Genomic DNA, 18,562 nt, shown 5'->3' on the forward strand with positions numbered 1-18,562 from the left:
CAAACTGAGGTTTCAAGCAAGTCGCTGCTCCACCACACGTGAACATGAGATCAGACAAGATAGCTTACCTCTGTATGTCTCAGCTTCAACTGGGAAATAGGAACATTAAAAGAACTTATAAAATTACTGTTTTGAAGGCCGTAAGAGAGAGTTCATGGAAGCCCAAAGCCTACCTTAATATAAGGGCTCAACAAATCAGGTGTTCAGTTTAATCCTTATTTAAGTAGGAATCACTATGAAAGTATCATAAATGTTTTCCCTCCTTTAATTTTAGCAGAGAACCAAATATTTCAAATAGTTCAATTTACCCCATAATGATTTCTTAAAAACATGTTACATTCACATGATTTCCCTTGTTTTTTTTCCCCTCTTTTCTTCTATGTTACATTTTGAGGTTTTTAAAATCTTCTTTCACTTATTCTTATTAATTTTAAATCGTGTATCCTGTTTCTGAGAATCTGTATTCTGGGAGGAAAAAGGAAACAGAACGGCAGTATAGAAAAGTTTTGTGTTAATGCCACCCACATGCTAAAGGGTGGCGTTAGTTGGGGTCATGGAAGACAAACAGATGGTACAGAGATGTAAAAGAACAGAAAAATATATGGGCTTATTGAGGAAGCATCACACCAGATAAGAACTATATAGAGATACGAGACTAAGTGATTTATATGTAATTTTTTCAGCTTTATTGCAGTATCATCGACAAATAAAATTGTAAGATATTTAAAAAAATGAGCTTTTCTTATCACCACTGTAATTAAGATGTTAACGCTAACTACTAACAGATATATCCTGAAGTCTCAGTGGATTTACCCACTTATATAAAGTCCACTTGGCAGGCTGAGGGTGGTAGGTGAAGTAGGGAGATAAAAATGGTCTTTACTCCATTTAGGAAGCCAGAGTCCTCTGGCAGCCTCTTGGAGTCCCTAGAAAGATGCCCTGTACTTGGCCTCTATGAGGAAAAGGAGAGAGAATGAAGGGAGGTTTTGACAGTCCTGGCCTGTGAGTGACCTCCATTCCTTCCACCCACATCCCATTAACCAGAACTCGGCAGTATGGCCAAACAGACTATAAGGAGCCTAGGAAAAGCAGCCTGACTGTGTTTAGGAAGAGCAGAGAATCATTGTGCATGAACATAGAGCCATCTGTGCCACAGGAAGTGACTTTGCCCAGGCCCACCCAGATGACATGACAACTGTGAGAGCTGAAACTTTAAAGCAAGTCCTCTGCCTTCAGGTCCTGAACTCTTCCCTCTACAATTGCCCAAGGTCCTACATAGAAACAGCAACCAGGCATCCTGATTTGGAATTCTAGGATCTTTTCTCACACCCTTTCTGGATGGCAAAGTCATGCTGATGAATTATAAATGGCCAGGTTCTTTCCATCACTACCCTGTGCTTTATCACAGGTGCCTTGACAGCTAGCACATTCACTAACCTAGAAACCCAACCCCTTTCTTTGATGGTTCCTATCACCAAGAATGGTCTTACTCTGTGACTGTTTCATGCCTCCACTGGGTGACAGACAGAACTGACCATTTGTTTCCCTTAGATGAGGACACTTTAGAGCAATGATTAATTGCACAGGGAGTGTTTATGTGTGGGGGATTTATGGTATGAGGTCACGTTGTTTCATCATTTTTCTGCACACTGAAATTGAGGATAATTGGGCTATTTTTCAAAGCCAATGGAGTGTAGTTACTGAGAGGCATTGACCACATCCAGATTCCTTTTTACTTGCTCTGAGTCCTGCTTTAGGTTCTTTCTTCACCTTTGGATAATGTCAGGCTCTTTGCCTGCTTGGAGGTAAATTCTGAGTGATTCAGAGAGAAGCCCTTCTGGAACCCTCAGTACAAGCCCAAAGCATCAGCAGGGTCCGTGGTCCGAGCCAGAGAGCTAAGGCCCAGTGAGAGTGCATCTACCCCTCCGGTGTCTGCTTGTCCTCACTCAATAGGCCCAAACGTGCGAGGCCTGCCTGGGAGACACAGCCATTCCTTCGCAGACACAGGAGCCTTCTAATTCAAGGAATTTCCCCTGAGTTAGCTGTTATGCCTGTTTATAAGCTGTGGCCTTTCTTTAAAGCTTGGAAGCTGAAAACTACCAGCTAGCAGGATATTTTTTTTTTTTCTAATCTCAAAACCTGCTAGGGAGAGAGCGCAGGTATTACCGCAGAGCACACAGGCTCTGGAGGCAGACAAGACTCATTTCAGACAGTGGTTTTACCCCATCATTGCTGGAGAGCAGAGTTCTGTACACTTCGATCTGTGAACCAAATCCATCTCACCATCTACTTTTGAGGAAACAGTTGTATTGGAACATGGCCACACCCATTTGTCTGCATGTCATCTGTGGCTGCTTGCACACTACAACGGCAGACTCGGGCGGGACATACAGGGCCTGCAAAGCCACAAATATTTATCATCTGGCCTCTTACAAAAAATATCATGGGCAAGTCCAAACACAAAATAGACCCTTACTAAGCACTGGGCCCCCTTTCTCCAGTTATTTTGTATGGGGGTACATTTGGGTGGCTGGAGTGCAGAGGCTCAGGGACACACAAATTCAACGTGACACTCTTCGAGGAATAACCACCCCCCCGCTCCCCGTGTGCAACTTACAGACTAAAAGAACAAAGGAAACAAAACATGAACACTTTCTAAGTATCAGCTGCACTCCTGCAGAAGGTGGAGAGACCAGGAAGGGGGACTTTCATTATCTTGCTATCACCATTATAAGGCAAATCAACCTGTTCTGATGTTCTTTTACCTTATTTACCTGAGAAAGAAGTAAACAGCAATTTTGCATTAAAACTTCCCCCGAACAATCCATCTTACTCTGGAATTTATTATATGCATCCTTACTTCCACAAAGAAACAAATATATTCTGTAGTTCAAAGGAAGGCCTATCATTATTAGTGTTCTAAGACCTATTTATTAGTAATTAATACATGTGGCTCTAGATTAGGCCATTTATCTATATGATAAATCTCATCCTCTCAACAACTCCTTGAGGCATATATTATCATTCTGAATTTAACTGATAAGGAAACTGGGAGGTGAAATAACCTTCCAAGTTTGTACAGCCAGGAACAGGCACAGTTATAATTCAAAGCCATCTGACTCTCTTCTGAGTCTGCCTAATATTTAACAAAGTTGGCAATGTCAGGAGCTGCAAGAGTACTGGACTTCAACTGAACCCAAACAGTACTGTCAGAAAGCCTGGACAGCTGGCAAGAGGACAGAAGAAACAGATTTTACAAATACACTCTGAAAAACAAGCATCAATATATTTTAAGTCCTTTCTATAGGTTCTTTATATTTCTTACATGTCTTGAAGAAAAGTGTGGTGAAAAAGCTTTGGATCAAAAGTAGTAAGTTCCGGGCTCAAGTCTTGAATGAGCCATTTGCCTGCTTCTATTTGTAAATGGGAAACTCAAAACGGTCTTTCAGGTCACTCTGTATGAGTGTTTATGACACTCGCCAGGGATCAAGGCTTAGTCTCTAGGCGTTGATGCCCATAGGTGCAGTATCCCACCGTGAGCCTGTCCCAGAGCCCCTGCCACTGGGAACCACTTGCCCCACCCTCCACCCCCCAAAACACAAGACAGACATTTTCTTTTCACAGTGCTTGACTTAAAACACAGGAGAAATAAAAGAAGTCAGTGAGAGAAAAATGAATTCCATAAAAGTGCAGAGCTGGGTAGATAAAGGAAGAAGACAGAAACAAACAAGGTATTTGCATAAGGTTTCTGACACTGATTGGGAATAAAATATACATGAAAAGACAGCAAAAAAAAAAGTGTGCCAACTGATAAAAGCAAAGAAAAGCTTAATCAAGATATGTGCTTTTATTTATGTATGTGTATACACACACACACACACACACACACACAAACATGTTCCCTCTATGAGCAAAAAAAAAAAAAAAAGTGAAAATTCTAGGTTCTTTCTGAGTCCAGGCACCTATTTGGAGAAGAAAAGTACAGAAGAAAGTGGGCTTGGCTGATATTTATCAAGGAACTACCCTGGGTTAGATCATGGATGTAGCTGATTTCGTAGCAGCATTTACAGAGCAGTCTAGCCCAACTAATATTAGCACCTTTATGAAGGTGCATGATTATCCCCATTTTACAGAAGCAGCCATTGCTCACAAGGGTGAATATTTTGTCCAAGGCCACACTGCTACTTAGTTGTCAAATCACCCATCAAATTCAGATCTAAAGATTACGTTCTTTCCTCTAATACTACTTTACAGTCCCAAAGTAATTCTTACCTTCAGCATATTATCCTATCCTAATTTTTTAAAGGTAAGAATAAGGAGGGCAGATATTAATTTCTTTGTTTTTATTAAAAAGAGAAACAGATCCTTAGAAAAATGAAGGAAATTGCCTAAATTTACACACCAAGTAAAAGAGTGATGTGAATGCAGATATTCTGGCTGGTCAATCAGTTCCTCAGCTACTATTTTGTGATAAAACTGTTGACTCTCAATGGTAGACTTTTTCTGAGAGGCAGATGTTCAGAGGGCAGGTCTTAAGAGTTGGGTGAATCTGTGTTCAAATCTGGACTGCGACACATGAGCTATTTGGGAAAACTGTTTAATGTGTTCTTCTGTAGTGCAGAGTTTATGACATCTACTTGTGTAAGAATTAAATAATTTGATGTGACTGGATGTCAGTAAGTGCCTAATTAAAAGTTAGTGGTTGTCTTAGGTGTGATTCTTCAGTAGCAGACCATGAAAAGAAGATGTAAGCTCCCAGGAAAAAATCAGAATGGAGTGAGAGATGCAGGCCAGGGAAGTGGAAGGAGTCAAGCAAAGGTGCACTTTCAGGAAATATCCCAGCTATAGCCTAATCCTGCAGGAAAAGACTAGACAGTAAATCACATCTCAGATTTGCCATGTTCCCCACCTTTTGTTCTCCTGCACCATCAAGTCACTGAATAAAAGTCAAGGCCAAAGTGGTGAGGGAAGATGGGATGCAAAACCATAAGGCCTTCTGCCTCTATACTCCTGCAGGCAAAGTCGCTGAAGTACCCAAAGGACAGAGCAATAGGACAAGATGTAGGGGAGGAGCGGAGTTGGAAAGAAGAATGTATGAACAAACAGAAGGAGATCCTAAGGCCTAGGTTGGATGAGGCGGCGTCTGCTATGTTGGCATTATTATTATAATTACTTTTTATTTGGATGTAAATGCATCTTTCTTTTATGTGCCCAATTTTTAGGAATACTGAGAAAAACCCATATATTCTCCTTGAGTCCAAGACAGAAGTCAAGCCAAGGCCAGAAAAAGGATATTAGTTCACAGAAAGATACATACATTCCAGGTGATGGTCAAAAATGGAAGCCCTAAGCTGAAAGCTTTATTAGGCAAACTATGGCATCCACTTCAGGCCCTGTTCTCAGCCAAGGGACCAGATCCCACCCTCTGTGACTTTCTGGAGACGAGAAGCAGTGAAATATTGCAGCAAATAGAGACTGGGAGAGACGGCTCTTTTATCACAGAAATAAATGCATGTTCCCAGAACCATTGAAATCTTTTTATTTTAAATTCACTACCCCTTACTTAATACAATTAAGGCCGGAATTAATTATACAAAGGGTAAACAAAGAGATGTATTACTTCCCAGAGACTCAAAAGGAGGTCTAGATCACCTGCCTGCATTAATACTACCTGAAAAATAGACCTCAGATCAGGTGTAAGTTAGCATTAGAACTTCAAAAACATTCATCTGCCCCCGAATTTTCTGGTTCCAGCTGGTTTCCTTTAATGAGTCTTATAAAATTTTTTTCTGCTTGTTTCTGCTTCACTTTTTTTTCTTTTTCTTTTCTGAACAGGATGGGCTATCTCTCATAAGAATAGGTCACTGGGTAAAAAGTAAGCAGATAGACATGTGTAGATTTTTCCAAAGTAATGACTGAGAAATTCTAGTATACCATGATAGAAAAAATCTGACCCTGGTTTAAAGGAAATAAAAACCCATGTTCTTGATTTTGGGTGTTTTATTCATGGCAGTGGATTCTTTACAGTGTGAGAAGTCTAGATTTATTACAATTATAACTGGTTCTGGAAAAAAAAACTTTTGTAAAGGTATATTTTAAAGATGCAACGTCAACAAGAGACACAAGTTGCCAAAGCCTTCCAACAGGAGAGAAATGGTTTTTGTACTAAGTACAGCTCTAGGATTGAATTCTGAACCTGAGGTTGACCAGCTGGGTTACTTCTCACAAGTACCTCAAAGTCTGTGAATCTCCATTTCCCTATCTGTACAATGTTATGGATCTCACAGTTTTATTGTGAAGATTAAGTTGGGTAATTGACTAAAGATATTTTGGGAAGCGATGGCCATAAAAAGCTTTCAATAATTATGAGGCATTATTAAGAGAACATTTACCTTGTTATATGACTTCGGGTCAGCCTTGAAGGCCTGGAAGAGTCCAAAAATTCACCTGATGTACCAGGCCACCACAGTGGTGGAAAAATTGAGTGATTCTGAAAAGTAAACCAGCGAGAAAGAATTCATGATAGTGGTATGATATAGATTGGAAAGGTAGTTCTGGAGAAACTGTGTAACAGATTATAGGGTTGGAATGCATATTAGTTTTCTCTTGCTACATAACAAATCCCCACAGTTGTAGCTGCTTAGAACAACACACACATTTATTCTCTCACAGTTTTTGTGGGTCTTGAGCCTGGGCAAGGCTTAGCTGAGCCCTCTGCTCCGTGTCCCAATGCTGTAATCAAGGTTTGGTTTGGGCTATGGGCTCACCTAAAGGTTTGACTGAGGAAGAATCCATCTCCACACTCAGGTCGCTGAAAGAATTCATTTCCTTGTGGCCGGAGGATTCAGGACCTGACTTCTTGTTAGCTTTGGGCTGGATATCACCATGAGGTTGTGGAGGCCACTAGCAGTTCCAAGAGGCCACCAACAATTCTTTGTCACATGGGCTTCTCCAACCTGGTAACCTACCTCATCAAGCCTCTGCAGTGCACTATGATGGAGTCTCATTCAAAGTAACGTAATCAGTGATTTTAAAGACCATCCATTACCTTTGTCACAAATCCCACCTGCACTCAAGTGAATGGGATTATACAAGGATATGTGTATATAAAGAGTCTAACTCCATTTTTTAATATTTGTCTGCTGACAGCTATTTAAGCCTCATCCCTTCCTCCTTCCCTATTGCCCCATATCTGGGCAAGCTGATAAGAAAGCCTGGATGCTCCCTCATTTGACATGGGCAGGAAGTTCAAATCACACAAGCCTCTGGCCAGGCACATGATCCCTCACACCAGCCCCACCACTTAACCACCATAAAAACTTCAAGCCATTTCAGACCTTCTTGGGAGCCACACTGGCCTCCCCAGAAAATCTCATTATGTGAGTAATAAACATTTTCATGCTTTCTTGGGGTGTTGTGGTATTATCAATCTTTACATCTGAACCAAACTTTGGGTGGAGGTCCATTCCATTCTGTGTGGTGGCTATAACTATGTAATTATCTCAGTGAGGGAGCATGGGGGACAACCTAAAGAGTGAACACCAAAGCATGGTTACTGGTATTACAGACAGGGATCTGAAGCTTTCTAAATTATGACTCTTCAACTGTATCAAGCAACCATTTAAAGCAATTAGTAGTTTTAAGAGCAAAGGGTTTAAAATGAACTCTTTAATTGCTGGGAGGATAAATCTACTTATTTTGTTCACTCATGCATGATTTCATCCATCCCTGCATGAATCCAATAGGATTTTTTGAGCATCTGTGTGTACCAGCCCTGTGTTTGATACTAGGGATACAGTAATACACAACATACAATATCCCTACTTTCATGTATTTTTCATTAATGGGAAATATAGAGAAGTAAACCATTATATCACTTAAATGTGTTGACCTGAACTAAGAATTGAAAGATGAGTACGAATTAGTCAAGTAAAATGTGTAAGTATAAATACGGGGGAGTGTAATGGAAGAGCAACTGGGGGCATGGGAATGGTCCCAAAAGATAGGAAGCACGTGAAAATGTCCAGCAGCAAAGAAAGAATTGGAATATTCAGGGAACTAAAAGTACTTCAATAATTTAGTGTAATGACAGAATGTGTCTGTTATTTTAGTCTCTGAAGAGCTGCTCTGAAATAACATAGAAAGCATAGAACACCCAATGTTATGCATAGAGTCTGTAAACTTTATATTCAGAAAAGTTTTTCTTTTTTTTTCCCCCTCAGTTTTCTGGTATACAAAAGGAAAATCTAGAGATCTAGAAACTTTCTAGAAACTTTTCGCTACTAATTGTGGGTTCTAACACATGCCTATTGGATTTCCTGTGTAACTTTTAAGATGGGTTTAATTCTTCAGTTTTCTCTGGAATAACCACAACGTAACCGACACCTACATGGATAGTCATCATGTGAATGCTCCGTATTTTCAGATTTATAGTTTACCTCCAACACTTAAGAGCTGTGCAGGCTGGGGTTTCTTCGAGCTCCAGTTTCTTCATTTATGAATAGGCAAGAATAATATTTGCAAAGATATCTTATGAGAATATGAGATTTCTTTGATTACATGAACTCTTCTTGAGTTCCGTACCTCAGAGCTGTCATTATAACCACTCCGAAGCTGGAAAGAGACAGCAAATCTCCTCAGAGAGAGAAACTTCTGATCCAAACTTGGCTTAACGCTGACGGATCCTTCAGTCTGAGTGGTGCTGGGCTGCCTCTGTTCATTCATTTTGTGTCAGTGTCTGAGAAACTTAGTGGCTTGTGTTTATAGTTATGCTGGCATTGGGAGTCTCAGGAGGTGTGACTGAGATATGAAAAAAGACAAGAGGAAACAGAACTTTTTAAAAGCCAGAGCAAGTGCCAGAGTTTGTCTCTTCACTTTGGGTTGACTTCTAAATAACTTTTTGAGGTGTCTTTCTGCATAATCTCACTAAGGAGAGGAATCCTGGCTGAGAGAGAGAGAGAGAGAGAGAGAAAGGAATAGAGAGAGAGAAAGAACAATTTAAAGGAAGTAAAGTAGATTCAAATATAATTTCAACTAATAACTGTTGAATATATGTGTGTAGAGGCTTACTTTCTTAAAATACTATGTAACTTCTTATTTTTCAAAAATAGATCCATGCAGAGTAAAATTTGTCCAAGGACAAAATTAGGGGCGGGAGATTTGGGGTCTTGACAAAACTGTTTCTGTGAGAACCTGATTCTGTGGATCACATACGCCCTCTGAGACTGGCTGAAAACAGGGGGATAGCACACCAAGGTGAACGCAATGGAGCAAATTAAAGCACCGTTTTCATCTTTCACTGAAGAGTCCAAAACACAGCCAGCAGTGAAACCCTTCTGTCCTCAAACTCAATCAAATGAGCATGTTTGCATCCCCATGCAATCTTTACCTTGAGTTTATCCAAAGAGAGAAGCTTAGCTAACAAAACAACCTGTTAGCACTTCCGGGGGTCTTCATTTCTTGATCAGCTTGAGGAAGAGGGACCTTGTGGGTGAGGAAAAGACTCTTCAGGTGAAAGGGGGCTGCAGTTATGAACGCTGCACTTCCATCTCACTACACCAGCTTCCAGTTCAGGGAGGGGAAAGAACTATCACTCCCTCTGTTATTTCCTTCCCTACTGCAAATGGTGCTTCTTGTTGTTCAATATGGTAATCATACATCCCACCCACATTTGCAAAATTACCCTCTTGCACACCAGTGATGAATGTATCCCAAAGACTGACTAATAGCCCCCAGAACTGAGCCCATTCTGCCATTTTATGAAAGAACAAAACAGTGATTCCTGAAGGATGACCCAGTAGGCCTGGGAAATCGGTTAAAATGCTTTCAGAAAATAAGGACTGTCAACAGGGTTCATTTACAATAGTGGAGCTGTAAAATCAACCTAATTGTCTAAAAGCAGGGGATCAATTCAGTAAAATATGCTATAACCTTAAAATGAAGTTCCATATAGTCATTACCATCGAATAATAAAGGCATATTTGATGGCACAGGGAACTGCTCCTGCAGTGCTAAGTCACGGAACACAATGTGCAACACTGTGATTCTATTCTTGTAAGATACTAATGTGTATATGCCTAGAATGTTCTCTCTCTCTCTCTCTGTCTCCTTCCCCCGTGTGTGTGTGTGTGTGTGTGTGTGTGTGTGTGTGTGTGTACAATACACTCGTTCTCACAAATCTCAGTCAGAACTCACTTTCTCTCAAGCCTCCCTGGACACTCCATCTAAAATTCCACACTCTTCTCAAATATTTCAATCCCCCAAACCCTTGTTTATTTTTCCTCCTTAGCATTTATAACTCTAGCATAGCTTTCCAAGGTCCTGGGAAGAAAAAGGTGGCATACAGAGTATAGTTACTGAAAATAACTGAATGCAGGGACTATTTACAAGGGTGTGGACAGAGTTAAGGAAAATTAGCAAAACAGTGCACAGCTTCTCAGAATGAGCAATAATGGGACAGCCAATGCTATCCTTGGGAATGAAGGAGTAAGAGGGGAAAGTAGTCATCAGAACCTGGGAACAAAGTGGCAACTGCAGAAGAGGGCTGCCGGACGAGTGCCATGGCCTGAGTGAGGGAACAAAGCCACCGTGCATCCACGGCCTAACAGGAATAAACACTCTGGCATCTCTCACCAGCCAACCAGAACGCAGAGGAGAGAGGGGCTGGCTGATGTGGTCCTTAAAAGTTCATTCTCCTACCGCAGTGTGGAAATATCCAAGCAGAGAATATCCAACAACTGTCACGTTTACTTATTTATTTGTATATTTACTCATCCCACTAAGATGTAACTTCTAAGAGCGCAGGAATTTTTGCCCACTGATGTATTCCCAGCACCTGGAAGACTGCCCGTGTCCAGTAGAAGTCTTAGTTTGATGAATGAATGAATGTTGAGTGATAGATATAAAATGTTTGTATTTGGGTAGTTCGTTTATGAGTGATTTTAATTTCTTCATGTGAATTTTTATATTTTCCAAGTCTTTTCAATAAACATTTGCTTACAATCAGGCTAGATAGATAGATAGATAGATAGCCAGTCAGGAGTGTGGCAAGAAAGCAGGGAGAAGGAAGGAAATTTCTATTCTAGAATTCATTAAATAATAAAACCAGTGCTGTGTTGTCCAGCTCTGGACCATGTCGACTCAGTCATGTCTAGGAAGCACTGACCAATATCACCTTTCCAGACTTCACAAACACCCTAGACCAATTGCCTATATATTATTTATGCTGTCAAGATAATATTTAGGTAATGCATAATTAAACAACAGCCAACTCTGGAGACACAAGTAAAGCACTGATCATGAAAGAATTCAGCTTTATTTTGGCAAAAGGAAGGAAAGATGTCCTTTAGGGTTTGACAACTATTTTTTAATAAAACCAGACAAGCAGCTTGGCAGTTCCTTTTCCTGGCAGAGGCCCCCAACCTTTAGCAATGCATGTCCCAAATGAATATCATTACTTACACTTTTATCTAGCTTTCTATAAATTATAGTTACCTATACCACAAGCCCAATTCAATCACTGGTCCCTAACCACAAGGCCAGCAGTAGATTCTAGCAATATGTTTCCCAAGGCAGAAGTTATTCTGTCAGCAGCAGAAATGATGATTGGATGATATGAAATTGTATTTTATTAGTTGACATATGTAGTAAAATCCTATTAAAAGTACCTCACTGTACCCAAGTTTTACTTGCCCGAGATACTAGGTCCTGCATCATACAGCTCTCGTGAAAATACCGAAAGCCTATAGCAATGAGTTGTTACCCTGCACATTCATATCAGCCTGATCATAGGGGCCACCAGCATTTTAAGTGGAATGTAACAGATATTGATTTGCACATCCAGGTGTGAATGTTATATTTTTCCTTTTACCACCTTTCAGCTTGTAAATAAAGGAGTTTCTATTTCTGTTCACCATTGCCCCTTTCCTCACTCCAGATGTTACTCCTTTCTTTTGAGGATGGTAATTGCACATCTAAAACCTGAACACTCTTTGAATCCTGGGAAGAAAATGCCAGATTGCATGAAGGTGTTTTGTCAATCAATAAGGAAAAAAAAAGTCTTAATGTAGTTCATAAATATCATTAAATCAATGAAGGTTTTAAGTTGACTTGCCTCATCTATGTTATATATTCATTTATTTGCATATTTATAGACTTCTTTCTCACATTTATTATGAAATTTTGTGACGATCATCTTCTCTCCAAGAGTCAATGGCAATAAAAATTTAAAAACAAGACAGTCTGTTCAGAGGAAGGGATAAGATATAACAGCCACTGCTCTCCTATGTTTCCTGGCACAGCATTAATCCACTGAGAGTTTCTGGCTAAAGACCATTAACAAATGTTCCAAGGTTCCACGGAGCCCTGGCCAGGATTTCACTGGCTCGCCAGCAGTGGCAGCAAGGGTGGCAGCAGTGGCACCTTTGATTGGAGTGGTGAATTGATTAATAAATAGTAACCGAGTTCGTACAGTGTGACGATGACTGATTGGACACGCCAATTCATCAGGGCTGTATCTTCATGCTAGATTAGCAGTGGCAGTCTCAAGAAAGCGGAAAGGTCAGGGGTAAGGAGAAAATACAGTAGCCAAGATAAGAACATGAAAGCCTTTGCTAGGAATTGAAATGGAAAAGGAAAGAGAATTCCTTGGTAAATCCTTTGTTCTGTTCTTTGTAATGGTTCGGCATCATTAAAAAACTAATTTATATATTTATCTAATTTCCTTTTATTCAGTTAGTGAAAGTCACTAAAAGGCCAAAACAAACAGAATAAAACAACAATGAAAAGATATAGATGTGTATACCTAATAAATTAAAGATATATAAAGATATAATATATATAATATTCTCAAGGAAGAAAGCCCCTATCAAATGAAGGATTTGGTTACGGTTTTGCTAATACACGTCATTTTGAATAACCTTCCTGAGTATCTACTAGGTGTTAGGCATTTCTGCTAAGCCCTGGAGATTTAACATAAATGATAAAGCTCTGTGCCTTTCAGAAGCTCAAAGTGGAAGTTAGTCACTTCAACAAAGCCGGAGGCAAGCAGAGATGGCAGAATGTACAAGACAGAATGAGATACATTAAGGGAACTAAAATAATTCTCATAGCTGGTATAAAGAGAGCTTTTGAGCTGGTGGGGTGGTTTGGAGAAGTCACTTTCATTTTGTTTCATGCAACAGAGTAGAGCACATGGCGAGAATTACACCTAAGTCCAAATCCTCAATACATCACCTAATAGCACATAACTTAACCCACTTGAGACTTAGTTTCCTTATGTGGAGAAAGCAGCTAGTAATAGTAGCCTTCTCACTGGGTGCTGGCAAATAGATTCAGAATCAATAAATTCAATAGTAAGTGTTATTACATATTATTACTATTGTTGAAAGCCATTGATCCACGGGTTCTTGGGCCATCCCTTAAAGAAATATAGTTTCCCTTTAGTCTGCTGCCCCCATTCATTTCTGGAGAGAAATGGTCCACATCTTAGGGAAAGTAAAGTTCACTACTTTCAGTAGGATGGAAAATAGTGTCACATTGCCTTGAGTCCAAGGATGGTCAAGTCATGTATTTTTCTACTGGCCCCATGGGTAACCCCTTGTTCTGAAGCAGCTATTGGGAGCTGCAAATGCTGAGGGTACAATAAACTTCATTTCTCTGCCCCCTGCTAAGACTTCCACCTCAGTGCCACAGCTCAGGATCTCCAGCTAGATCCACACAGGTTCCATCATGCCAGTAGTTTTAAGTGCCCCAAATGCCACAGGAAAGAAAGGAAAGAAAAAGTGACTCCTCTTTGTCTTTCTGGCCACAGATACTACTTTTTCCCCTCAATTGCTGCAGTCAGAATTAATGATTGAAAGCCAATAAGGCTTCTATTGACTCAGAGTACAAGGGGACTTGATTTATCATGGAACACGGAAGAAAAAAGATAATACAGGTATGTCCTTTGCCATAAATAATGCAGATTTACTCTCTGCAAATTTCATAACTTCAGTGAGCTGAAAACATACTGACTCAAGTGTGTAAGGCAAAACTGTCCTGGCAATCAATTGTTTATAGGGTTGACATTTTTCTAACATCTGTTTTAAGATTCTGACATTTAAAACTGCTGTTTTTCACTGACTGTACTGACATATTCACCAAGCTCTCCCCAGCTAAGCTAGTACTTTGGCTGGTTTAATAGAAAAAGCACAGGTAGGTCTTCAAAGTTTCTGAGGACAGTGCAAAGAGCAATGTACAACATTCCACCTCCCACCCTTTGTTAAGAAGCAGCATGTAGCTCCTGTTGCAGGAAGACTGACTCTTGGAACTTAGAGCAAGGATTTGCTTTGCAATTTTTCTTTTTGTGAGTACTGTCAAGTCAGTATATTGCCTATTTCAAAAGAAAAAAAAATCCTGGGTTTCTCTGTGTATATGAACAGAATATGGTATCTGGTTGGCTGAAGATTAGAAAATAATTGAAACTATTGCTTTGTTTACTGTTTCTTCTCCTAGGCTGAGGGGCAAAGAAATCATATACAAAAAAATTATCTTGACTTTCTGTAAGATATTTAACAGATATTGTTTGATTATTTTTTGTGAATGAAATAGAAAACATGAGAGCCCAATTAATGAAGTCATAATTTCTGGAAGAAAAGAATAAATAAAGGCAGACCTTCAAATAATAGAAGGGTTTCCACGTGGAGTAATAACAATAACGGCATTGTAATATGAATCAGGGAGCCTGGAAAACCCTAAGAAGGCATTGAATGTCTTCTCACTGATGAGTTCAAGGTAATTTCAGACCGATTTTCTAAGTTCTAAAATAGGTAAGTCATCTAGATATAGGAAGAATCTGGGAAGCTGTGTTTAACTATTAGGTCAAACCACATTCCATTGCCTTTTCTCATAGTGAAAAAAAAGCCCACGTTGTGGTCCTTTCAACTTGGCTAGGCTACAGCCACTACCACCCCGCCTATACCCCGTAATCCAAACACTAATGTAGGTGTTGCTTGAAGATGTTTGGTACGTGTGAGTAAGTCTACAACTGGCTGACTTTAAGTAAGAGAGACTGTCCTAGATATTCAGGCTGGGCCTCATTCAGTCATCTGAAAGGCATTAACAGAGGACTGATGCTTCACTGATGAGGACTTACCCCCCGTGGACAGCAGCTTCAGCGCGCAGTGAGAGTTCCAGTCTGCCTTTCCTGGTTGCCCGGTCTATGATTTGCGACTTTCCTAGCCAGCCCCCACAATCATATAAACCATCTTTTGACAGTAAACTTCTCAATTTATATATCCTACAGGTTCTTTTTCTTGGGGTGGAATCCTAACTGGTGCAATCAGATATCAGCAGTCTCATGTGTTTCAATCTGATATGAGGTCATTTAGCAAAGAAAACATCATATATGAGAAAAATGTAAAGTTTACTGAAAATGAGAAAATGACTTTGAAATGTGTATGAGGAAGCTGCTATGTTGTAACTGAATATTACCTTCTCTGTATATTACGTTGTTAATATTTTGTACTTCTTTATACTTGTTATTTTAATATAAACACCTGAATATGTGCAATAAATATAAAACATACTTAAAACTTATTAATTACTTATTATTTAGTGAGGTTTAATCTATGTCATAATTTTCTAGTCATTTAATAAAAAATGGGATAAAAGAGACATACGTTTTGATAAGAAGGTTAAGAAAAGGTTTTCAAACAGTCACAACTTCTCAGGAAAGAGTGACCTTGGCAAAGTATTTTGGTGAGAGGGATAATGGAAATGTGATACTTCCCCTGTTGTTGCAGGAGACATCTCACTTTACCAGATGCATCGTTTTGACAAGAGGCCCTCTTGTTAGCCCAGATTCTCTACTTCAGATCAATGCTTTTTACCATCAGAATGCTAGCAGAAGCCAGAAAAATGTTAAATATCTGATGATCCATTCTTTTTTGTCACCTTTCACAAAATTATAACTATACCTGTCACCTCGACACACTTAGGAGTCAAGTACAGCCGTGAGCGTGAAGCCGAAAGGCCAACCCTGGCTGTCAGGGAGAAAAGTAAAGTCGAGTCATAAACAGATTCAGTGGGAATGATCAGCAGTGTGAGGAGCACAGGTAAGTAAGGCTCTTAAGTGGGTGTTTCAGAAGAGGACAGACTCCCTTTAAATGAGAATTTATGGTTTTACAAACACAGGGCATTTTAAAATAGACTCACATGCAGGAGAAAATAATGAAGAGAAATACTAAAGGTAAGCTGTAAAGACAGCAATGGCTCTCGTGCAATTTCTCTAAAATCCATCACAACTGAATCACCAACACGTTCTATATTTAATGGGAGGTTGCTCTCTGACACCATAAATCCAGCAACAGTTTTTTAGTTATTTACCAAGTGATTAAACTGTAGTAATTTATTCCACTTTTACAGTCATATTTTTCCCTCAGGATCCTAAAAAACTTCACTGCCTCCCATAAAGCATTTTCTCTCTAAATAATCAATATGGATTTAACTATATCCTATTATTTTTTAGATTTATTTTCTTATTTTGCATGAAATTCTAACCTCCATACAGTTTATAAAAACATAAAGTAGCTCACTTCCAAAGACCTTTTCTGAGGTCCTCCTTCTCTATCCTTTGTCCGGCTGCCAATTCTGGGGAAATTACATTTGACAACACTCCGAAATGTGACTTGACTTTGCTGTTCTTCACAGGCATCTTTAAAGAGAGAAGGGATGAATGGATGTGCTTTGTTAAAACAAAAAACTGCATTAAAAATGTAAAATCTCAGGCCTCTGAGTAAATATTTGAGGTAATATTGAGCTAGCTAGCTGGCCAGCATACCCAATAAAACAATGTTTCTCAACACACGTCCCTTATGCCTCTGGGCAGTGTTGGATATGAGGCTGGGGACGAATCTTCAATAAAAGTAGGAGAAATCACTGGGTGAATTTAATACAATGTCCTGGGTAATCATTTTTCCTCAAAAGTTTAGGGAAAGTATTTTATATAAACCAATACAAATCATATTATTTTAAATGCTAATGTATCTATATTAATATATTATTAAAATGGTATCACACATTAAAATCACATGCAGTTTTACACAGCTTGGCACTGTATATTGTAGAACAGAATTAAATTGTGGTAGGAATTTATAAATCAAAAAATCAGGCTTTGGGATGTACCTTCAGATATCATTAGTGTTACTTTTTATGTTTCTCTCCCAATTTCTTCTGTTTTTCTTCCTCCATCCTATTTAAAAATGTATGTTCACTCTTCTCTTTATTGATGGGTAGTTTGGTGAAACAATTTGAGAAATATTATGCTGGAGGTACTGATCCTGGGGAAAGGTGTTTTAGCATGGTGACCAGGATCAAGCTTGGCTACGTAGGATGAATCAGATGAGTTATTAGCAGGTGAGAGCTTAGAGCTATAGTGCCTCATGGAAGATATAAACAAATGCCCAGGTTGTTTAAGGGAGCCATGAAGATGGCACTAAGTAAGCAGTCATACTTCAATGATCCTTGAACTCAGGAACCTCTAAAAGCGATCCAAAGCAGTAATTGCTACAAATGTGTTTCTGCTGACAACGAATACAGAAAATCCAAGCATCAGTGGACAAGCCCTTCAGAAGTTGAGAGTCTTGTTTTGGTCTCCAGCTAGTGTACCTTATTGTCAGTGTCTTCAGACAGAGACACATCTTTAAGACAACAGGCTAGTCTGGAATAATACAAGGGACATGCAGAACTGAGACCAAATGCCTCAACTTCCCACTTTGTAACAGTTATAAAACTCTGAGGACTCAACAAGAACTCTGGTCAGAGATACTGTGACATAGTTCCAGCCCACACCTCCTCCTGTTCACTGAAATATATTCACATTTTCTCCATGAGAATACTATTCAGTAAGCAATGCTGCTTGGAAACACTATAAAGGAAAAAAAAATGTTGGCCAGTGTAAATGGAAGACCACTGAAATCTGAGGCGTTCTATTTCTCATTAGCTATGAAATGTTTGCTTCCATTCTTTCTTTGTGCCTATTCCCCAAATCACTAAAATGGAGGACATGACTCGACAAAGCCCCATTGAGATAAAATGCTTGGTGCTTTTCAAAAGACAACTGTAAAATAATGTTTATAGATTTATTTCATACACATGTATAAATTTCTTCTTCAAAATCAATCAAACTGTGTATGAAAGAAGTAAGGACATTTGGCAGGGTCACTAGTTAGAGTTAAGTCAATAGCTTCATCATACAAGTTACAATTCTGTTAGATGAGTTAATACCTAAACTATCTATGAAGAATGATTTTTAAAGAATACCAAGTGAGACCAAGTCCAAAGCAAGATGTAAAGTTTAAGAACACCTTCAGATAATAATATATTAAACTTACTTTGGCTATTGAATTTTGCTCTATTTGAAAGTAAGACATTTTAATCCAAATAATCAAATGATTGCAACTGATTAAAAAGACATACTTGTCCTTTACCTCTGATCTCTATCATCTACCTAAGACTGATTCCCTAGCCAGACTCTAACTCCATGCAAATGGTAACAGCTCATAATATGTGTGATTTCTTTCTC

The 18,562-nt window shown here is 39.2% G+C and overlaps 1 long non-coding RNA gene across 13 annotated transcripts in view; it reads right to left on the reverse strand.

The window, feature by feature from the left end:
* Nucleotides 1–18,562, reverse strand: part of LOC140698773 (uncharacterized) — a 548,636-nt gene that overhangs the window by 131,760 nt on the left and 398,314 nt on the right. For 2 of the 13 annotated variants that reach the window (XR_012076706.1, XR_012076703.1), the window contains exon 9: nt 6,393–6,490. The exons of 10 other annotated variants lie outside the window; for them this stretch is intronic. This is a non-coding gene — a long non-coding RNA (uncharacterized lncRNA). Of the gene's footprint in view, nt 1–6,392; nt 6,491–16,583; nt 16,694–18,562 lie in introns of those variants that run through there. One more of the 13 variants, XR_012076708.1, reaches the window with a different exon arrangement.

The sequence above is a fragment of the Vicugna pacos genome, chromosome 10 (assembly GCF_048564905.1).
Source record: "Vicugna pacos chromosome 10, VicPac4, whole genome shotgun sequence".
NCBI classification, from domain to species: domain Eukaryota; kingdom Metazoa; phylum Chordata; class Mammalia; order Artiodactyla; family Camelidae; genus Vicugna; species Vicugna pacos.